The following is an 8,629-nucleotide window of genomic DNA, read 5'->3' as shown; positions in this document are numbered from 1 at the left end:
AAGAATACGAGCCCATACCATGCAAAGCGTTTACACATTTAACTCTCCCGGCATCATCATCAACATCCATGTTCAAGAGCACGACCTCAAGTGGGTCCTCAACATTCACCATTGCGCTTGTGTCATCCACTATCACCGCTGTGACAATGTCAACAAACGAGCATACCTCGGTGCTATTTGGTTGCCTCATAGATTTGCACACATGGAACACCACCTTTTCATCACCAACACAGAAGGTCAACTCTCCCGCTTCGACATCTACCAAAGCCTTTCTAGTAGCCAGGAAAGGTCTTCCAAGGATAATTGGCACCTCAAAATCCACCTCACAATCCAAGATAACGAAATCGGCCGGCAATATGAACTTATCAACACGAACAAGGACATCATCAATAATTCCCAAAGGCCACGTAATTGACCGGTCCGCCATTTGAAGCCTCATAGAAGTTGGACGAGGTTGTCTGATTCCCAAGGTCTTGAAGACTGAATATGGCATTAAATTGATACTTGCCCCCAAGTCACAAAGGGCTTTTGCAAAGTCGGCAGTTCCAATGGTACATGGGATAGTGAATGCACCGGGGTCCTCAAGTTTCGGAGCCATAGAATGCACAATTGCGCTCACTTGATGGGTCATCTTGATTGTCTCACACTCCATTGATCTCTTTTTTGTAACCAACTCTTTCATGAACTTTGTGTACCCCGGCATTTGCTCGAGTGCCTCCACCAAAGGCACGTTGATAGTCAAACTCTTCATCATCTCAATTAATTTCTTAAATTGGTTGTCACCTTTTTGCTTGGCCAACCGTTGAGGATAGGGCGGAGGAGGCCGAGGTAAGGGTGCTTTGGTTTTGGGCACCACTGGCTCGGGCATATCAATCACGTGTTCCCTAGATGGGTTCACGACCTCTTGCATCTCCTCTTCAACATCATGAATATCAATCCACACATCATCTCTCACACTTGGTTCAACTACATCTTCAACCACCAAAGGCATTTCATTATCTCGTAACTCATCTTCATCTACCATAACTTGGTTTCCTCTTGAGGCATGCACATCACCGCCTCTTCCACTTCGCGTTGTCACCTTCATCACATGATTATTGTGCCCACCCTTGGGGTTTACTACCGTATCACTTTGTAGAGCACCCTTTTGGCGAGTATTTAAAGACTGAGAAATTTGGCCAAGTTGTACTTCCAAGTTACGGATAGAAGTGTTGTGGGAGGCCAATTGAGCTTCAGAGTCTTGGTTCTTCTTTATTATTTGCTCAAACATAATTTCAATTCTACCAAATTCATTTCCCGAAGAACTAGACCCTTGAGATTGAAACGACGGCGGGTTGTTCGGTTGTTGAAACATCGGAGGCCTTTGAAAGCCTTGCCCCCGATTTCCTTGGCCACCATTGTTATTCCACCCACCTTGCCCATTGTTGTTGTTGTTTCCGCTCCAATTCCCTTGATTACCCGAATTTTTGCTCCCCAATTTCCTCCTTGGTTGTTGTTATTGTTCCAATTACCACCTTGTTGATTGCCCCAATTTCCTTGGGGTCTCTATTGTTGGTTCCCTTGATTACCTCTATTCCCTTGATAGTTGTTGATGTATTGGACTTCCTCACTTTGATCATCATAGCATTCATTCGAATAGCCACCACCATTATCATAGTTATCAAATTTCCTTGAGGTTGTTGCCCTCTTTGCCTCCTTTTCATCATATTCACTCCTTCCATGGCGTTGACTTGGCGCGGGTTTTGAACTTGTTGTAACTGCACTTTAGCCAACTGATTCATTATTGTTGTAAGTTCGGCAATAGCTTGGCCATGATCATGTAACTCCTTAAGCAAATGTATGATGTTATGATCACCTTGAGGCACATTAGCCTGGCTTTGCCATGCCGACGATGTGTCGGCTATCTCATCTAACACATCACAAGCTTCATTGTAAGGAAGCTTCATAAAATTTCCTCCCGCCAGTTGGTTCGCAATACATTGGTTAGTTGTGTTGATGCCCCTATAGAATGTTTGTTGGATCATCACATCAGTCATATCATTGTTAGGGCATTCTTTCACCATTGTTCTAAACCTCTCCCATATCTCATGTAACGGTTCAGTCGGCTCTTGCTTGAAGGCTAGAATCTCGTCCTGTAGAGCCGCCATGTGACCTGGAGAGAAAAACTTAGCGATAAACTTGTCCGCCAACTCATCCCATTTAGTGATGGAATGATTAGGGAGCCTCTCCAACTAATCTAACGCCTTCCCCCGAAGTGAGAACGGGAAAAGTCGAAGTCTTAATGCATCATCCGAAACATTTGTCTGCTTGCTACCCCAACAAGTATCCACGAAGCCCTTCAAGTGTTTATAAGCATTCTGATCAGCGGCCCCCGTGAAATAACCTCGTTGTTCGAGCAAGGTGAGCATCACATTTGTAATCTGGAAGTTCCCCGCCCAGATTTGGGGAGGAACTATTGCACTTGCGTACCCTTGATTGGGTAGAACTCTTGGTGCCACTCTTGGTAGAGGTGGAGGAGGGTCTGGTATATTCTCATTTGCATTGGCATTTGCATTGGCATGTCGACCTTTCCTAGGAGATTGAGGTAATACGTCTTCTTGTTCTAGATCCTCAACCTCCTCCCCCACGACCACGTTGCCAAGAGGGTCATTTGCGTTTAAAGCCATGTGTACCTTAGTGAATTGACACAAATAAAATTAGTAGAAAGAAGGAAAGAGAAGCAAAATACAAAACTAGCTACACAAATAGTCAACACCATAAGCTCCCCGGCAACGGCGCCAAAAAGTGATCGCAGCAAACTCAACCTCACACAACGGTAGGAAGAGCGGGCGCTAAGACTTTTACCCGAATAGTGGTATCGGGGTCAATTTCCACAGGGAGCTTGGAATGGAGTTGCGTATTTGTTCAGATTAGGAATGCGTGCTTGCTCCTAATTGTACTTCTAAAAGTTTTTTGGGGTTTTTGTTTAATAACTACTATTATCAACTACAAATTTAAGCTAATTTATGCTGAAGGGATATGTTCTAAGTTGTGATTAATATAGAGAAAGGCACTAGGGTCGTGGCATCACCTAGGTGGTTAACTAACGGGTAGAAACTACTAATAATAGATTGACATATTTGGGATCAATGTTATAACCGTTGCACAATTGTACCCACTCTCACACCTCTCGGTAGGGAGAGGGAATTTGCCCAATTGACTCTCTCGAGACCAATTGGGTAGGCCAATTAGACCAAGCAACATGGGTTCAAGTAGGGTGATTACTCTCTCGAGGTTTAACCCGTTAATTGGGACTACCATTTCTCATGGGTCCACCCCAATTCCTTGTTGGGTCAATTTTGGGGTCATAGACTCTCTTTCTCAAGAAGAGTCAAGACCCACTAAGCTAGAATCAATGTTTGCAACCATCAATCCTTAATTAAACCATAAAATTAACCCAAATAACAAACACCCAATATCAATCTATCATTAAGAAGCAACACCCATTAATTACCCACACTAGGGTTGAGCCACAACCCTAGCTAATGGGTTTAGCTAGACATAATTAAAGAAGAAACTGAAGAAATAGAAGATGAAACAACCATATTAATTAATTACTAATGTCAAACTACAATAATCTATGATGAAACCAAGCTATAAATGCCCAAAATAGGCCAAAACATAAGTCTCGCGAGTGCAGCAGCTATCAGATGTACCAAACTTGACCTAAAGATGGTAAAATGTTCTATTTATAGTGGGCTGGAAAAACTGGACAAAAATGCCCCTGCGGGGTTAGTGCGGACCGCACAAAGTTAGCACGCGGCCGCACTGGGTTGCTTGACCTCTGAATCTTGCTCTCTGAAGATGGTGATTCGGACCGCACAAACTTGGAATGCGGCCGCATGAAGACTGGCGCGGACTGCACAAAGTTGTTGAGCGGCCGCATGAATAGTTTTGGCAGTTTCTCTGAACTTCTTGGATGCGGACCGCGTGACCATAGAGTGCGGCCGCATGGATAGGGACGCGGGCCGCATGAAGTGGGACGCGGCCGCGTGGTTTGCTTCTGGTATATGACACTCTCTAAACTTTTTGGACGCGACCGCATAGCAAGATTATGCGGCCGCATGAGTGAGACGCGGGCCGCATGGAGAGGGACGCGGGCCGTATGAAGTGGGACGCGGTCGCGTGATGTTTGACTTGTATTTTCACAGTCTCTGAACTCCTATGGTGCGGCCGCATGAGTGAGACGCGGTCCGCACCAAGTTCTGAATGTTCTTACTTTAATGATCTTTGGCACTTGAGCAGGTTTCACTCCGATTTGAGCCGATCTTTGATGATTTGTCACTTTATAGCTCAAACCTGCAATCAAGCGCAATCTGTAAGCATTTTGGGACTATTTTGTAGCAAATTACACTCAAAGCGCAAGCAAGTATGGGTATAAAACATGTTAAAATCCTACTTATCAGAAACCCAAACTCATACTCCTTCCATAAGCAAACCTCACTTTTAGGTTGTAGCGCTCAGAACGAGGATTGTGGAAAACATACTCATATCTCAAAAAGAAAGGTCACAAGTCCGGCTCTAAGTACTATAAGCTTGCCCCTTATGTGAGTCACCACTAATGCAAGTTTCATTCAACTCAAGATCATATAGGGCTTTTGTGGAGATATAGAGAAGGCTTTGGTTCAGGGTAGGAAATATTTGGTCTAAGTAGGTTCCATCTTCCTTTAAGCACTTCATTTGCTTTATTTTGGCACACATTCTCTTGACTTTTTGGGTCATTTACTTCTTTCTTAGGGGTTAGAGAGACATACTTTCACTCTTTCTTGTTCATTTCAAACATTTTTCTCCTTTCTAAACTTTCCACACCTTTCATCTCTTTACTTTTATTGAATCCCTTCATTTCTTCTACATTGTTCATTCTTTTTGAATTTTTGATTTTCTTTATTTTTCTTTGTGCCTTTTCTTTTCTTCATTTTGTACCTTTTACCACTTTGTTGCATTCCTCGTCTCTCCCCCCAAACTTATTCTTTTGCCTTGTGCTAAGGAAAGATCGGGTGCCAAGAGAGGGTCTTTTTAGAACGGGTAAAGGCTTGTATCATGGTCTTTGAAAGAAAAAGGGCTATGGCTCAAAAGAGGTTGACTAGGGATATTATCATTGGTAGGCTATGGATGTTTTCAATATATCATTCGGATCAAGAAGAGCCTATAATCACTTCTCAAGTCAAACTACACTTAGAATTTCACCTAGACAAACATTCAGGGCAAGTTCTAGACTAATGGCATGAGACTTGGACTTGCAATTCAAATTCTCACCACACAAGCTATAGGATTGCTAAAGAGATAGAGTCGGGGGCCCAAAAAAACCTTAGCTAATATTTGAGCAACACAAATGGTCCCGAAAAACCACTTGATGATTATCGACCAACACAAGAGTCTCAAGGTCACAACTGTCACCATCCTATACATACCAATTTGTTTTTGACCATAAGATCAAAGGCAAATGTGTTAGGCCCAAGTGAAGCTTTGCTTGAGGCACTATTACTCATTAGCTACTATTTACACAAAAAAAAACAGACTCAAACCCTTAAGAAGTTTGTCATGCCATCCATCATCGGGAAGAGCCACCCGATTCACACAAATTCCACCTTTGGAAAGAACAGTGGCATTAAGAAAACCAAAGGCTTATTGAACGCAAAACTCAAAATAAGAAGCTATAAAAATGAAGTAAGAAGCTATGAAAGAAAATGCGGAAAGTACATTGAATATGTACAATAGGGGATTTAAACGAATATACATAAGAGGGGATGAATATATACATCAGAAAGTAACTTTATATATAGACCAAGGTTGCAAAATACGAAAAGTGAAGTAAACTGGTAAAATTATGTACATACCAAAAGTGAAAAAGCATAACAAAAATGAAATAGTATCATATTTACAATCCGACATCATCAAAATAGGGCTACCCCCTCAAATGAAAGCTAGCATTGTCCTCAATGCTAACTAGCCAAAAATAGATCAAGAATAAGTTAGAGAGTAAAGAAAAACTCCCTGTTGGTCCTCCGTCTGCATGGGATCATGGGCCTCGGTCCCTGGGTCCAGTGACTACTCGGGAACCTGTGACTGGATCTCGGTATCCTGTGCCTACACTGGGACCTGAGGCTAGCTAGAGGAACCTCCCTGCGGGTCCTCCAACTCTATCACTGCATCATCAGTCTATGGGATCACTCTCCTCCTCTTTGGTGCCCTCTCCATCTCTTGCTCCTACTCCGGCTAAGTATGAGCTGCTGGAGGCTACTCATGCAACAGTAGTTCCAATGGTAGATGGTCAACAGTCTTAATCTTCTCCACTTCTACCCTCAACTCCTTCATAGACTCCTTTGAAGCTCGAGTCTTTCTCAGCTTCTTTGTCTCCTTTGTCAGCTCCTTAAATGCCTTCCCATGAGTACCTACAGCCTCCAATATCAACTGTTGGTTCTCTAAGAGCTTCTTCTGGTTGTCCAGAAGCTCCTTGAGAGTCTCCTTCACTGAAGCTGGAATCTATGGCTGTGGGGGTACGGACTGGGCTGCCATCGAGCTAGAAAGCACAGACAACTTAGAAGTAGCTGCCTGCATCCAGTTGTTGATACTGGCAAGGGTTTGGCTCAAACGGTGCGCAGTCAAAGGGTAGGCTGTGGATGAGGGAATATTTGGAGCGGTGGAAGTAGAGGGTTCTGGGGCAATATCTGGTGTAGCTGAGGGAGGCTAAGCAGACGGGACTACTACTACTGGCTCTTCAGACTGGCTAGTAGAGGTAGTGGCTTTTCCTTTAGGATCTTTGGCTTTAGGGTTGTCATCACCCTTTAGGCTATACCAGGAAAAAAGCATCTTTTGTTTTACCTTCACATCAAACTTCCTTTTCTCCACATCCTGGTCCTCAAAGTACATTGTTAGGAAATTTGGGAAAGGGTATGATCTATCACCTTCATTGACTACCCGTGTGATCACCCTAGACATAATATTCTCGATGTTGATCGGGTACCCCGCCATGATAGAAGCTACCAATATTGACCGAAAGACAGGCAGAGAGTTCTCATGAGTAGTGGGGTCCAGCGTGCTGCATACGAAAGTCTCCCACCCCTTTGCCTCGAAGATTAAAGTTTTCCACAGAATTTTAACCCCTAATGTCAACCAAGCTGGGGTGGTGCCCGGGAGTGCCAGGTATTCTGCCAACCACGGACGGGCTGCCTCATCCAATGTTACCTTTTCTAAGTATAATGATTAATCTTCCTCCGGAAAGCCCAGGTAGTCATTAATTGTCTTCCTATCAAACTTCACTGTCAGATTCCACACCTTAGTCACTTTAGTGCCCTTTTTGATGTGGGCAACATTAGTGTAGAACTCCTTAACTAAGTGCTCGTTTGCCTCCTCAACTTTTCTTGTAAAATATTCCCAGCTCGGTCTCTCTCTGAATTGCCTCTTCATATTAGGGTTGTGAGGCAGAAGGTCCCTCTCAATGAATTGTCACTCAAGAATCAACTTCCTCTGAGGCCACCACTCTCGAAACTTGTGGTATGCTATCTCACTAACAAATCTATCCTGCCAAGCCTCCGGGTTTCTAGTTCTCTCCACCCCCCGGTTTGGGGTTCTCTCCCTTCTTCTTCAGCAATGGGATCCTCCCCGGGTGTTAAAGCTATGGGTGAAATAGATGTTGCACTGTCACTGCTCTCTGCTGAGTCCTCAGATGACTCAGAAGAAATTTGAACTGAAGCTTGAGCAGTAGGAGAGCCCGGAGGTATGGGCACATCTCTCAATCTAAACCTCCCCAGGAGGTCAGGAACATACTCCGGCACTGAATCATAGTCAGATGCCTCTCGGGAGGGTACATACTCACTTCCCTCTGAATGGGAAGCAGCTCTATTTGCAGCCTTGATTTGCTTTCTTGTATCTCCAATTGCTTTCCGGACTTGGGGGGTCAATTTGATCATTCCTCGTCCCCTACCCTGGGAGGACTCTCCTTTTCCTTTCTATTTTTCACCACCTCCTCTTGATTTAACCATTTTCTGCAAATGAAATTCAGTTAAAGTTTGTTAGTATCACAGTACCAAAAGAAACAGTGAAGAATATACATGAAAATAGCTGACTGTGAACCGCATAAAAAACATTGCGGCTGCAAAGGCACCACCGCGGGCCGCATAAAATAGCACCGCAAATCGCAGTGGAGTGGGGTTCAGACTACCCACTCTCTGAGTCAAGTCGCCGCGAATCGCAAAAAATTGTGTGCGGCCGCGTTAAGGCACCGCGGTCCGCAAAAAATCAACCGCGATTGCGGTCCTTAAAATTTGACCCCTCTGAAGTTTACCATCGCGGCCGCGGAGAGGCCTCGTGGACCGCAAAAATCTACCGCGGTCGCGGTAAGAGATACTCAGCAACACCAACCTAGGGTTTCAAAAATTTTCTCAATTTTAGCCTTAATCCATATATTATCAACCCACTAGATAGTCAATCATTATTTTTAACTAATTAACCCTAATCTAAACAACATTATGCAACCCTAAGCTAAAAATTGAAAGAAAAGGAAAGATAAAGAAGTACAAACTAACGAATTAAAAGAAAATAAAATAAAATTAAAGATTAGGGAAAGATTTGAAGTACCAGAGATGAGATG

This window comes from Nicotiana sylvestris, chromosome 11 (assembly GCF_000393655.2).
Source record: "Nicotiana sylvestris chromosome 11, ASM39365v2, whole genome shotgun sequence".
NCBI classification, from domain to species: domain Eukaryota; kingdom Viridiplantae; phylum Streptophyta; class Magnoliopsida; order Solanales; family Solanaceae; genus Nicotiana; species Nicotiana sylvestris.
The sequence above is the reverse complement of the archived record's forward strand: the minus strand, read 5'-3'. Positions refer to the sequence as shown.